Source organism: Stegodyphus dumicola, chromosome 5 (genome assembly GCF_044657685.1).
Source record: "Stegodyphus dumicola isolate Sdum_Otavi_A_Nest chromosome 5, ASM4465768v1".
In the NCBI taxonomy this organism is placed as follows: domain Eukaryota; kingdom Metazoa; phylum Arthropoda; class Arachnida; order Araneae; family Eresidae; genus Stegodyphus; species Stegodyphus dumicola.
Window position 1 is genome coordinate 186131609 of NC_140772.1, and position 14944 is coordinate 186146552.

At 30.9% G+C, this 14944-nt stretch overlaps 1 protein-coding gene across 3 annotated transcripts in view; it reads left to right on the forward strand.

Annotated features, from left to right (window-relative positions):
* Positions 1-415: 415 nt before the first annotated feature.
* Positions 416-14944, forward strand: part of LOC118189062 (ras-related protein ced-10-like) — an 85924-nt gene continuing 71395 nt past the window's right edge. Inside the window, exon 1 of one of the 3 annotated variants that reach the window (XM_035359599.2) lies at positions 416-574. The gene's annotated coding sequence lies outside the window, so the exon portion shown is untranslated. Of the gene's footprint in view, positions 575-716; positions 863-2795; positions 2944-14944 lie in introns of those variants that run through there. The other 2 variants (XM_035359601.2, XM_035359603.2) reach the window with 2 other exon arrangements.

Consider the following 14944-nt stretch of genomic DNA (forward strand, 5'->3'; position numbering starts at 1 on the left):
TTTTCCCCTCTTTTTTTTTTTTTTTTTTTTTTTTTTTTCCATTTAGACTAATTTTTAAAGCACGTTAAATCTCAGCTATCGTAAAGTGAATGTTAACTGTATCATCTCGTTTAATTGCTTATAACTCGTGCTTTAAAAATGAGTAAGAATGAAATGTTTTAGTTTGTGATTACGGTCAAAGGATAAATATTTCATTTTGAAGTATGCGAAAGATAATAAATAATATGCGAATAACCCCTCACAACCGCTCTTTAAGTTTCAACGTTATCACTTTTCCCCAAGGCTTTTTTTCACGACGGAAGAGAAATCCCTTTTTCGGGAAATCTAAATGCAGATGCAGAGTTCAGAGTTCCGAGTCGTATACCGGAAGTAGACGTCACGTGCCAACACCCAAACGGAAGTCAACTTTCTGTAGTTGCAGAGCGGCCAATACACACCGACTTCTTTTCGCCGAGAGCTTTTCTTTATTATTTTTACCCATTTGTGCATACTCCAGTTGTGTTGAACACGGATCCGCTTTTTCGGCCTGTTTTTTTTTTTAAAGCTTGCCCATCTGGATATCATCTGTACACAGGTGTGTATATATGTACTTTTTCTTCCTTTAATGTTTAGACATAACGCGTTTCGTAATATATTTACGAGAACTCTCAGACGAAAGCTGTTTGACAACTTATAAACGGAGTTGACAAAGCTAGTGTTCTTGTCTCTTGTGTTGTCATTAGCTTTGCATAATACGACGAAATTAAAAGCCTTCACAGATTCTGAAAGCGGATTGCTGCGTTTGCGTCATTGAGATTATTTTAACTAATGTTTTTGACGAAGTTTGCCGGTTTTTTTATGCGTTTAAATTTTTAGCAAGAAGGTATTTATATTAATTATGCTATATCATAGTATACGACACGGTTTTAAGAATTTGTTTTCTTTTATATTTAGAAAGAAATATTCATTAATTACTAGATAAAAATGTCTCCAGATTTGCCGATTAATTCTGTTATGCTGTATCATTTCATTATGTATTCACGATAATATCTTGTGTATCGCTTTTGTATTTATCTAAAACTATTTGAGATTATCTAAGGGATATCTCATCATATTATGTATGTAATTGTATTATCGCTCTTCTGTAGATAAGTAACATTCTTCTGATTGTTATGTTTTATTATTATTGAGAGATAACATTTAATTAACGATACATAATTTAATAATATTTAATAACCTGACGTATTCGAATTTAACGATTTATCTTTAATCAAGACGATAAATGTTCGTTATTCATCGTGAATAGAATTTCATTGCTGAAGTAAATTGTTAAATTTTACGTATTTTAAAAAAGCATTTAGTTGTTAAGAATGTCAAAAGTAAAATAATTGATTAACAGAGTTCGTGTGACGCAGAATTTTACTTAAAACAAGAACAGATTTATTGTTAAAATAATTAATTCTTTACAAATTGGCATATTATTAGCTGGTTTGTAAAGGCCTTATAACTTAGTGGACTTATATATTTAAAAAGCTATATCAGTATATCAAGGATATAAATAGCTTTCTCGACTTATGAAAGTTACACAAAAGTAGTTTAAATTTGCCTTTGTAGCGTATGTCATGTAACTTACCTGATAAAAATTGAGGAAAATTCCATATGGTGACGTTGAACTGGAATGAGGGGGTTTTATGGTAACCTGTCACGGTTCTCATTTAAAGTAGAATTATTTAATTCTGCGGATTTTATAGTTTAAATGTTATTAGAAGGAAATGTAATCTGCAGTACAGTTTATTTTCTTTGTGTAAATATTTTGAAATGAATTAAATTTATCATTCTGTGAGTATTTTATTGCGTTGGTCGTTTATATATCGCTTATGTTTGATATTGTAATTCTAAAACATATCTCGTACTGTAATCTTTTGTTAAATCTCTGAACCACTTCAGAGGCATCTCAATAAATAAGCATATAGAAATAAATTCTTCATGTATTCTATATTACAAAATTTGTAAAAGTGCAATTATCATTTCGATATTCCCCATTTCCCCCAAAATATTGTAATCTGTCAGAATTCATCTGGAGTACCGCCAGATGTTAAATATCGTTGTGTTTCAAAGAGTGCTTATTAAAATTTTGTTTTCCACAGAAAGTTTAATTTTTCTTGTGCCTTTATGGTAAATGTTAATCTATATTTCGGGAGAATCATTTAAATAATTTATGGTGCGAACTTTCTATCAAAATTTGAAGAGTTTTAACTATAACTGTAATTCAAGTCTTTTTTTTTTTTTTTTTGTCCTAAGTTATTTAATTAATTCTTTATTTATATAGTGTCATTCAGATCTTATCTTGTCATTCAAAATTTAAAAAAAAAAAAAAAATTAAAAAAAAAAAAAAAAGAGAGAGACAGAAATTTAAGACAAGAACAAAATTTTGAGGTAAGAAAATTATTTCAGAGACCAAATTTAAGTATTTTTTTTAATCTAAAAAATCTTATTTATAAAAAAAGAAAACCACAAAATTTAAATTTGGCCATTTTACTTTGAGGCCATTTGCGAAATTCGTTTAAGCGATGCAATCAAGAAAACTGCTTAGCGTCATCAGTTAATGTTTACGTATTGTGTTTAGTGCAGTTGTATCATAACTAGGATCGTGCTGGTCCATTGGGCGTGGTGATTGATGCGTTTATTTGCTATTCAGTGAGCTTTCACGATCTCCAGCATCGCCCTTGTCTGTAAACTGTTTAATTTCGTGTTTTTTTTTTTTTTTTTTTTGTTGTTTTGTTTAACTGTTATTGCTGTCAATTATTTACAACCAACATATTTAACGCCATTACTAGATGAAGAGTATTTGTGTAATCAGTGAGGTATTTTTGCGAAGCGAAACAAAATATCATAAGAAACGGCACACACCTTTTTGAAAAACTGTCCTGGTAGTTCTCTGGTGAAGAATCTGTTGGAGTTATGGTAAGTTTAGCTAATTTTGAAAATGAAATATAATAAAAGTCTGGTTGGAGATCTTTAAGATTTCACTTTTTCTTTCGTACATAGAAAATAATAGGACTCCATATCCTTACTAAGAATTATTATTTTTTTTTTTAATTTAAGGTAGATACTATGTCCCTACTTAAAATTTTCGGTTTCGTCAGTTAGGGATCTATTCTTGATTTGGTTGTTTTTCATCTTTTCTACATATCTCTCCTCCAAAAAGCGGAGAGAGAATAAATAAATTAAATGGCCATGTAAGCGCTGTTCATATTTAAAATTCCTCAAACGGTGTCAAATATTGTATTGTACATATGATATTTAGCTACTTTAATTATTATTTTTCTAAAATACTTTCAATAAACATATTGATAAATGGCCATTTTATGTTTTGTATTTTTTTCTAGTAAAATGCCTTCAAAAATGGTATCATTTTATACTTGTACATATAGGACCTCTTAAATTCAGACCAATATATATATTTCTAAACACAATTTTTTAAATCATTAACAAGCTTCGTACTTAATACCATGTGACTTGGTAATATTGCTAACAATCTGTTACAAATATTCCGCCAATTAATGTTTCACACTTTTAAATCGAATATCGTCAGATTTGCTGTATAACGAAATAAAACAATGACAAGCGTTATCGGTCATAAGTAGGGTTGCTATATTTTAGGAAATATAATTCAGGATTACGTGCGTTTGCAAAATAAGAGGTTAGGTTACATCCCCCCCCATGGTATCGAGCAGAAAATATATCTTTGAATTAATGCATTTGAAATATCTGTATAAAACATATGTTTTTGTATTGATGTGATATTGTATTCTGTAATCTGCTTGTGATCATCCACAAAATAATAATAATAAAAAAATAGCATTTATAGAAGTAATTATTTGTTTCCCCTCACCCTCTGAAAAAATTCTGCTGATTCTCACGTCCAGAACTTTTAAATGGCGAGTGCACATTATCTTAATAACACTAGTATATGCATTCACCTAAAAATTATGTCGTGTGCATTATGTTTATTATACAGTGGTTGGTGGTTAATTGATACAATCATAAAATCATATGAAACTGCTTGTGCAGAAATCTTGTTCTCTGAAATCATTTTAACGAACGGGCGCTGACAAATCTTTGAAACAGGGTTTTGGATCTTACCTGCGCTTGTAAATTGAAAGCATGAAACAGTGCGACGTGTGTAGTAGATGCAAAAACAGTGGCATCTGATAAGCAAAATCTTAATCTGAAAACGTTGTGAGTTTTTGCAGTATTTGAATAATTGTGAATAAGAGTATGTATTTGCAAGCCCTCTTTGCATATGTTATTAATTATTTTAATAGCGTTATTAAAGAAGTTGAATATATTTATTAAAGAAGTTGAATATATTTATTAAAGAAGTTTGACATAAGAAATTGTAGCTTTCGTTGGATTATGAATGTAGTCATTGAGATGCCAAAGATTTTAGAACATGATTATATTCTTGTTTTTGATTAATATGAAACACCCACAACTTATCGTAGAGGATTAGTTTTCCACGATTTAGAATTGTTTGGCGGCCTTGCGATGAAAGTTAGTCATACAGGTGAAGATAATAGTTGGTTTCCTGAACAATGCTAAGATGAGTTCATTTTGATTCAGGTAACATTTAAAATGTCACTCATTATGTGTACGCATTTTATTGATAATGCTCGAAGTTTTGCCTGATGCTAGCTAGTAATGTGTTTTTTCCTCCCAAGTAGCTGATTAATGATGCTTCCAATTAAATTGTTTTTTTGTTAGGATATTTGGATTTTCCTATAGAAATTAATGACTTAATCCATGATTTTGTCCTGATCGGGATCTTAAGATTTATCTGTGAGTTCTGTAATACGTTGTATCTTGAAATACTTTGCACGTAAGAGAGAAAGAGAACTATTAATGGCCAAATAGATAAGATCAACTGAAAAATGGTAGTTTATCCTGGGTTCAGTTATTGGTTTCTGCACGCGTAATGTTAATATAAACTAGGTTTTCTTAGATAGCGAAAGCATTCTTTACCCTAGGGCCTACCATCGGCCGAGCGGTAAAGTCACTGAACACTGGTAGTTCCAACATAGGTTCGATTCCAGACGAACGGGTTGGCTTCTTGTCCGTTTTCGAAGTTTTCCCTGTGTGTAAAGTGTATACGAGCCAGTTTCCCTTAAGAAGTCTTCCACAAAGGCATACCATTTCCGCGCAAATGCTGCTCAAAATTAATTAATAATAGGAAAAAAAAAATTAGAATAAAATCCGCAAAGACATGAAAGAAATGAAATTAAAAACCAATAATTTTATTTCTTTCATGTCTTTGTTTATTTGATTCAAAATTTCTTCCTTATTCTCTATTATTATTAATTATATATACAACTTAATTTTTTTTTATTTCAATACAAGCAAATGACTTTCTCTGAAAAAGTAAACATCGTAAAGGGGAAAAAACATGCATAATAACGCATTTACTACGCAATATCCTTAATTTTGAATTCGGTATCTAATCCATCTGCACTTAATGTCTTGAAGATCGTGACCTCAACTGTTAATGGTTAACGAGAGCTGCATTATTATCAAATTGCTCCTGGGAAATAAACAATGTGAAAAAAGTATCTGCAGAATTTTCTTATCAGATCAACACTACTGCCGTATTTTTTTCACTTCATGTTTTCAAATAAACGAAATGAATTTGTAATATCCATCATAAAATGTTTTGATATGATTCTCGTATCGTTTTATTATTGAAATCAGCGCTGGAGATTTTAAATCGTCTCAAATGTAGATATAGCACTGAATTGCAGTACTAGAAAGTTATATTGTGCCATGAAATCAGTTAAGTTACTTATAAATGTCTATGGAATCCAGGAAGTCAGTCCATGGGATCAGTTTAGCCATAGTCAGAAAGTTATATTGTGCCATGGGATCAATTTAACCCAAAGGGTCTCAGTCTTTTTTGCCCCACCTTGCATCCCTTTCACTACTACTAGAAGCGCCCCCCAACTGAAAAATATGGGTACATTTATTTATATATACACTATTTTTAACATGTTTGTAATCAAATATATATATAAAGAAAATGCTGATAAATTCCAAAACTTGAATAAAAGTTTTTTTTTTTTTTTTTTTTTTAATATTCATAAACCTAAATACTGAACAGCTAAATAAAAGGTTGAACGCATCCCCCTAAAACTACGGGGAATAGCCCCTTGGTTGAGAACCCCTGGTGTAACTTCTATCCTTTTTCGATTTCACTTAGTTTGTTATGTGAGCAACTATGTTCAAATGAAATATTTATTGTTATTTTTCTCGTGTTTCATTAACTTAGCGCGAAGTAGTTTGCAAAATGTATCTCATCAAAAAACGACCATTTAAACAAGGATAAACACGTGCGTTGGAGAAGGGGAAGCCGTGATTAGACCTATATTTCAACAACACCTGCCTCACGAAGAATAATGGGGTTACGTTTTAGCTCACGTTTTTAGGAGTATTGCGATATTATTTGAAACCGTAATTGCGTTAGTCTTTTTTTTGGGGGGGGGGGGTTACTACCTTTTCCAATCTTTGACGAGGAACATCAGTATATTTGACTTGTTCCTGAATTCTCCTTGCAACAAGTTTACAGCTAACGGCTTCACTCCCTTTCAAAATTTTTATTTCTTTTTCTGTCATATAACAAGTGTACAGCTAACAGCTTCACTCCATTTCAAAATTTAAGAAAACAGTATGTACCTTCATGTTTATTATTTAATTCAAAACTCAATGTGATACTTTTCGCGTTTATTGTTTAATTGAAAATAAGCAAAAGAAAAATATTTCTGTTCAGCAATTATAAGGTAAGCAGATATTTGGTCTTCGAAATATCTACGATTATTTGTGTAAGTTTTTTTTATTGTAACTAATACAAGGATGCGTAATAATTATAATTCATTTGGTACGCAACAGGCTCACATCAAATTTCAGATTTCATTTGACATAAAATATGTTTTTCTAATTCAGATATCTTTATTGCATATTTCACTGCTTCTAATAGAAGCCCAAATGTAGATGTTACAAATGTATACGTTTCCAAACACTGTCAATGTAAAACTTCTGAAGTACTTCTTTGAGTAATACATACGTAATGATTTAAATCTTGATACATGAAGATAGCAGCTGTCATGAAAGTCGGTTAAACATTTCTTTTATTCTTGATATGTGTAGCCACACATATTTAGAGCAATAAATGCGCATGTTTTAGAACTTTGTATTTTTTAAATGTTGCAGTAACTTAAGCAGCGGCAACAGTCTTTACTAGCCGAAGAACCAGATAGCGAATGCAACGTGTTCAAGACGAAATCTTGATTCAGAATGATTTAGTTTAAGTTTACATTTTTCGGATTGCCTGTTAAAAGTTTCGATTTAGAAATTTCAAACCTACTAATTGGGCCAATAGTTATGCCAGTCTCTGCTTCATAAGTATGCAAAAACAATATGTCAGCGATTAATTTTGAAATGAGGCAGTTTACAGAGGTTTATTATAAGCAGTTACGCTTTTTAGGACAGAAAGAGGAAACAGCCAAATGAAAATGGAGAGTTAAGGGACTATTGCAAATTAAAGTAAAAATTTTGATTTAAAACATTTTATTTTACATATTGTAATGTGTTTGCGTTTCTACGCTACCAACATAATTCGACTAAAAAATGTAAATTACAGCAGACGATGCGCGCGCTTAAAAATGTTTTTCCTGTTATTCTTTTAAGTTTTGACTAATAAAGTTTGTTGTTCGTTCAAAAATGGTGAGATTTCTGTAAAACTTCAATATATATGTGTTTATCTATCTGCGTTTAGTTTTAGAATCTTGTTTAGAGCGGTAAACAATTTGAAAGAAAGTGGTAGTGAAGAGTACCGATTTTTTACATATATTGGAACTAATATTTTTAATTTTGTTTTTCGTAACGTACTTCAGTTTGGCACCTGCGTTTTCCTAAATAGTATCACAAAATTATTAAAGAATTATTCTACATTGGTGTTCAAAATTAAAATTCAGTATCCGCAGATATTTTGTAAGTGCACATCTATATCGCTGCCGAGAGAGTGGTTTCTGGAATGTACCAGCGGTCTTCCAGTGATATTTCTTTCATTTCACATGACCTTTACCGTGCGTTAAGGAAGATGGTTGAAAATGTTTTGCCACTTACTGTACGAAATAATTAAAGCATCATTGACTTCTTGTGAAAGTTTTCATTGCGAAGTTACATCAAATATAAACGTAATTATATAAATATAAATAGTAGAAGTCTTAGCATTTTTTATTTCAGTCTATATTAAAAAGATATTATATAATAATTGCCAATGCTGAGTTTTATTCAACGTGAACTTTCCTAATTTGCATTGCTACACATTTAGTGTGTTAAATTTCATATTAACAACTGTCCACTCTTAAATGTATTGCCTACACAAGAAATACTCTTCAAACAGATTGAATTTATCTCATTCGCAACGAATATATTTAATTTATTCATATATAACTTTTAATGTTAACAGTAGGGTATAATCAGATTATTCGCAATATATACTTTGAATGATAAATTTTCAAAATCAAGGAAATGCAAACGTTGAGATAAGAAAATATTAGATCCATTGGAAGAGTTGCAGTTATTCTCAGCTCGGTTAAAAAAAATAAAAAATAAAATAAAATATGTATATATATATATATATATATATAATTTATTTCCTAAACAGTATTGATTAATTGATTATATTATCTCCTAAGTTTAATTAAAGTAGAATTATTTTAAAAGTGTGCATCCATACTGGTAAGTTATATTTTGAAAGATGTTTTGAAGTAATTTGAAAGCAAAATGTTAATAATGTTTTAACGGGGACTGGAGTTAAATCATCACGAGGAATAATATTACAATTGTAAAAGTAAAAATTAAAACATGTAATTATTGTCATTGATCGGAAATTAGTTGACTTTTCAAGGGGAACAAACCAACTCCCGTTCAATGATCAATAATTGATAAAAATACGTAAATATGAAAGTGTTTCGTCTTTACTCGAGTTATAAGTTAAAGCCAAACCGGCAATTCTAGTCAGGCCAAATATTTCCGCGAATAGTTGTTACTCAAAGAACTGATTCTCATGAAGCATTTTAGTCAATTCAATTTGGAGTAAAAATCAATTACTGTAGAGAAATCTTGTAAAACTCGAGTAATCGTCCCCGACACTATCATCTTTATGTATTTGAGTACTATATTATTTGTAGAAATTAAACATTGGAAATTGTCATTATGCAATCGAAATCAAAGTAAAGTTGAAATAAACATAGAAGATTATACAAAAGATAAATAATGCAAACTTTGCAAAAACAAATCAAAGGGAACATAAAAATAATATAAAAATAATATAAAAATAAAATAGAAAATAATATAAATAAGATCAGTGAATGTACATGAAGATATAAAGGCCAGAAAGGTATTAAGTAACTTACATTCTTTCTAGTGGGGGAGTTGGCAGTGTGTTCTCTTCGTGTCTGACTCAGAAGTGTAGGGTGTCCGAAAATTCTTAGCGGTAGTAGGGGCTTTGAATTATATCAGTCGGTAAGACTTGGTTGAAGAAATTTATGGTAGTGGGTGGGACTTTGAATTCTTGAGGGATGTATTTTGTGGAGTTCTTATCTGAGAGAGACCGTCTGTTAAGATTTTTTTAAAAATACTAGTGAATGGAAATTAATTAATTTCTGGCTAATTGTCGTGTCGCAATGATTAAGAATTTAAGAAAGGAAAAAGGCATTTTCGCTATCCAAGAGCTAGTAGACTGTCTAAAGGCAGGAAATAGGCCCATTTTTTTAGTAACAGTATATGTCTGAAGACAATTAAGAGTGAATCCATACTGGTAAGTTGTATTTTGAAAGATGTTTTGAAGTAACTTGAAAGTAAAATGCTAATAATGTTTTAACGGGGACTGGAATTAAATCATCATGAAGAACAAAATTTCAATTGTAAAAGGAAAAATTAAATTAAAAAACATGTAATCATTGTCATTGATCGGAAATTAGTTGACTTTTCGAGGGGAACAAACCAACTCCCGTTCAATGAACAATAATTAATAAAAATACGTAAATACGAAGGTGTTTCGTCTTTACTCGAGTTATAAGGTAAAGCCAAACCGGTAATTCTAGTCGGACCAAATATTTCCGCGAATAGAAGGGATTACGAACCAATGCTGATACTCAAAGAACTTATTCTTATGAAGCATTTTAGCCAATTCAATTTGGAGTAAAAAGCAATTTCTGTAGAGAAATCCGAAAAAACTCGAATAACTGTTCCCGATACCCTCGTGTTTATGCATTTGAGTTCTATATTATTTGTAAAAATTAAACATTGGAAATTGTCATTGTGAAATAGAATTCAAAGTAAAGTTGAAATAAACATAGAAGATTACAAAATAAGACAAATAATGCAAACTTTGTAAAAACAAATCAAAAATAATATAAAAATAAAAAATATAATACGAACAGTGAATGTACATGAAGATATTAAGGCCAGAAAAGGTATTAAGTAACTTACATTCTTTCTAGTGGGGAGTTGGCAAAGTGTTCTCTTCGTGTCTGACTCATAAGTGTAGGGTGTCCGAAAAATTCTTAGCGGCAGTGGGGGCTTTGAATAATATCAGTCGGTAAGACTTGGGTAAAGTAATTTATGGTAGTGGGTGGGACTCGGAATTCTTGAGGGATGTATTATGTTGAGTTCTTATTTAAGTGAAACTGTCTGTTAAGATTTTTTTGAAAATACTAGTGAATGGAAATTAATTAATTTCTGACTAATTGTCGTGTCGCAATGATTAAGAATTTAAGAAAGGAAAAAGGGAATTTTCACTGTCTAAGAGCTATTAGACAGACTAAAGTCATGCAATAGGCCCATTTTTTTAGTAACAGCATAAGTCTGAAGACAATTAGCTTTTTACAATATATACAACTGAGTAATTACACTATATACAAATCCTTCAACTGATAGTCATTCAACTTATACCGCCTTCTCAGGTTTAGGAACAAATTATCATATTCCTATCAGTTAAATGATTTAGAGTGAGTATTTAACGCCTGCTCTTTTAAGGCAATGGTTAATAAATTGAATGGGTATTAGATTATTTTTGAGAATTTTAATAAGGAGCAAAATTTCGCGTTGTAAATCTATTGTATCTGTGCATATAATTTTAATTCGTTGTATTTGATTAATTATTGTATTGTTAATTACTTTTTTGGATATGTTGGAGTTCCAATTTATTAATTTGTTAGTATTGAAATTGAAGTTTCTTGTTTTGTCAAAAAGTAAAATTTTTTTGTAGTTAATGATTTGAAGATCTAGAAAGTCTAATGCTATTTTGTGAATTATTAGTTTTATTAAGTGTAAGACAATTTGGATAAATCTCGGAGTGTTCAATTTTACCAAAATTATTAACTGTAATAAGGTCATCAATATATCTGTAGGTGTGTTTGTAGTAATTTAACTCTTGTGGTTGTACTATTTTGGTACTTACGTATTAACGCAACCAGGCCAAAATTCGCATAAATCGCCAAATTTGGCGACACTGCTTACGGCAATCCTACGTGTTTAGACGAAAGTTTATTTGTAAAAAGAAAAAATAACACTGGGCGTGTACTACCACAGCAATGGGTTTTCGGCGGAATTTGCCGAGAAAAGAAAGATGCGTTTTTTGGTTACTGTACATAACAGAAGCGCCGTTACCCTCATGGAAAAAATTTGCGAAAATATCCGAAAATGCTGGATTTCTGCATGGAACTGTTAATCACAAATATAACTTTGTGGATCCCAACACGGGTGTTCACACACAACATGTAGAGAGCATGTGGGGCTCAGCCAAATGGTGCAACAAAAAACAGAGAGGAACAGTCATCATCTTGACTCATACCTTATCGAATTTGTATGGCGCCAAGCTCAAGCTGTTAATGGCGAAGACGGTTTTCAATCAGTGCTAAAAGCAATAGCCAAAAGATTTCCGCCGAAAAAATAATTCTGCAACTTATTCAAATTCGAAACCGGAAGGGTTTAATTGCTATTTTATATTTTAAAACAAAATAATATAAAAACTGTATTAAAAATTATCTGTAATTAATAAATGTACATTTTCTTTCTATTCATACTTTTTTACTCAAACTTACAAATCGCGCCAACCTGGTTGCGATAATACGTAAGTACCTAGATTTTTTTGGAAGTTAAATTCTTTGATAAATAAAAAGATATTACATATCGAGAAGCTGGAATGTAAGCCCATTGGCAATCCTCTGACTTGTTTAAAAAGTTGATTTTGAAACTTGATGTAGTTATGAAAAAGTGTACATTTTAGGTAGGTTTTCCATTTTTTAAGTCATAATTTTGAGCATATCAGGGAAGAGTTTAGGCAGATCAAGTAGAGTGGTATAGATTTCTTCTAGAGGAAGTGTGAGGTATATAAGTTTTCGAAGTCATAGCAGTTAATGTTTTGGATGTTAATTGTTTGAATGGTATTAATGACAGGAGTGATATTATGGATGATCCAGCAATAGTTATGATTAGTGTTACAATCATTGAAAATAAATTTACAGATTTTATTAAGTTGAATTGAAAAATAATAGTCTACATTTTTCTTGTAATTATTAGTTCCATTAGATATAAATCTGAATTTTAAAGGTGTTTTATGGAATTTGGGAATTGCATAAAGGTTAGTAAATCTGTTGTAGTTTGTATTGAAAGTAATATTGAGTTTCTTATGAAAAGTTTTAATCCTGTTTATTATAGATGTTTCTGTAAGGTTGGCTAATTGATAAGTAGTTGCGTTGAGAAGTTCTTTATGTATAATTTCTGTGTAGAATTGTTTTCATATAATGCTAAAGTTATTAGTTGCTTTATCAATTTTTGTAATAGTAAAAAACTGTTTTAATTTTTTAATATCTGATGTAAGTTGCGACCAATTCAGTGTACTTTTAAACTTGGCACTACGAGATTTTCTACTAAAATGATAGCAGCATTTATACGTCATGCATTTGTAACTGAGAAACAAGTGTAAAATAAAACGTAAACGACAACATGCGCTCATGTGCATAGTTTCAAAGATTCAGCGTCGCAAGAGCAATAGAAGCTCATTGGTCCATTTTTGAAACCACTCCCTTAGTGGCGATACTGACATGCATTTGAGTATTATGCGTACCGGCATAGGTTGATATGATATGCAAACGGGTCCGTGGCACTAAGCCGACGGGACACTTAACCGACACCAGTTAGCCGACAGGACATTTAACCGACACGGTCACTTAGCCGACAAGACATTTAGCCGACACGGACAGTTAGCCGTCAGGACATTTAACTACGGAGCATTTAACTGTCAAGACATTTAGTCAACAGGACACTAAGCCGACAGTGACGCTTAGCTGACACGCACCTAATAATTATTTAAACTCAACAATTACAAAATTTCTCGACTTCACCATAAGCTCTATTTAAGTCATTTTTTCACCTTTCAGTAAAACTCATTTTTTCGATTCTTAAAAATCTCATATGTACTTTTGATTCTTGTGTAATTTAGCATCGTTTGATATGTATCGTGCTGTATATTGGCTAAATTGAAAAAGCGTTGAAATTTCTCGTCAGGAAATATGAATTAATTTTCGAAAGAAAAAAATAATTTTTTTACCTAGTATGACGGTCACTTAATTACATTTTAATATGGGATCTTCAAAATTTATCCGTAAAGGTTTTTCATTTAATCAACTGGGTTCTTTTGAACGCTTTCACATCATTAATAATTTTTCTTGCTTACTTAATGATATTAATTTTCCAATCTTGCTCTTCGTAATGCTTTCAAATTTCTAATACCTTTACCTTTCATTGCTATTTTACTCAACGCATCGTGTTACGTTCTTCCCCTTATAAAATCGTTTCGCTCCTTCTACTATTGAAATTTACTTTTCCTATCATGAAAAATCTGAATAATGCAATAAAAATTATTGTTATTCTTTAATTATACATTTTATAGAAACATTGGTGGTGAATGGTTAGTTTAGCAAATATATTTTATTTTGTTATTTAAAACAATTAAAAAAGAGAATTTTTAAGACAAGCAAGCTTTAAATTATTTGTTACCTAACAGGCAGTTCATACCACCATTCTTGAGATAAAAATTCTGTAACATTTTATTGACCATGCCCTCGCTTAAAATACTTACTTTGGTATATGACTTTACTATATGACCTCGCTTAAAATACTTACTTTGGTTAATGTTTATACCACTAAACTGGTGCATAATGTTAATTTAGAAGTAAAATATTCTTTAAGGTTTTGTTTTATTCAGAACTGAATACATTTTCGCAAAAACTACATTTTTCACTCTTTTTTTTCACAATGGCAGATTGTGAACAGTTACAGTTGTAATAGTCCATTAATCTATACTAAGGCCAGATGTGGTGGTCTCTTTATTATGGAGGCACCAAATAGGTGGGCCACCATTGCCTATTAGGAAGGTACGAACAGTTACAACCATGCCTTCTCCGGGATTCGAACCCAGACCCTTTGGTATCGCAGTCAGGCTTCCCTAACATCTATACCGTCTTTGCGCCACATTTTTCACTTTTCATATATCGAAAACGTTGCTGATATGCAACTCATATTTTCTAACCACGCTTACTAAATGATTTGGATCGTGTGTGGGTTGCGCGGATGCATTTTGAGTATTTCTTACCGGAATTAGATGGTGCATAATTTAGTACACTGTAAAAATATACATAGAATTTCTCTTTTCCTAATTATTTGTATATGATATTATATACTCTGTTTTGAAAGCCGCGATTTATAATTTTCAATATAATATGTTATATTAATATTTTTCTTATAAAACGTAACTTTTCTCAATACCTGTTAAAAATTTATAAATTTTTATTTCATTTTTCATTAATTTTATTTTTTTCTTTTGCATTCCTTCTCTTTCTCGCTT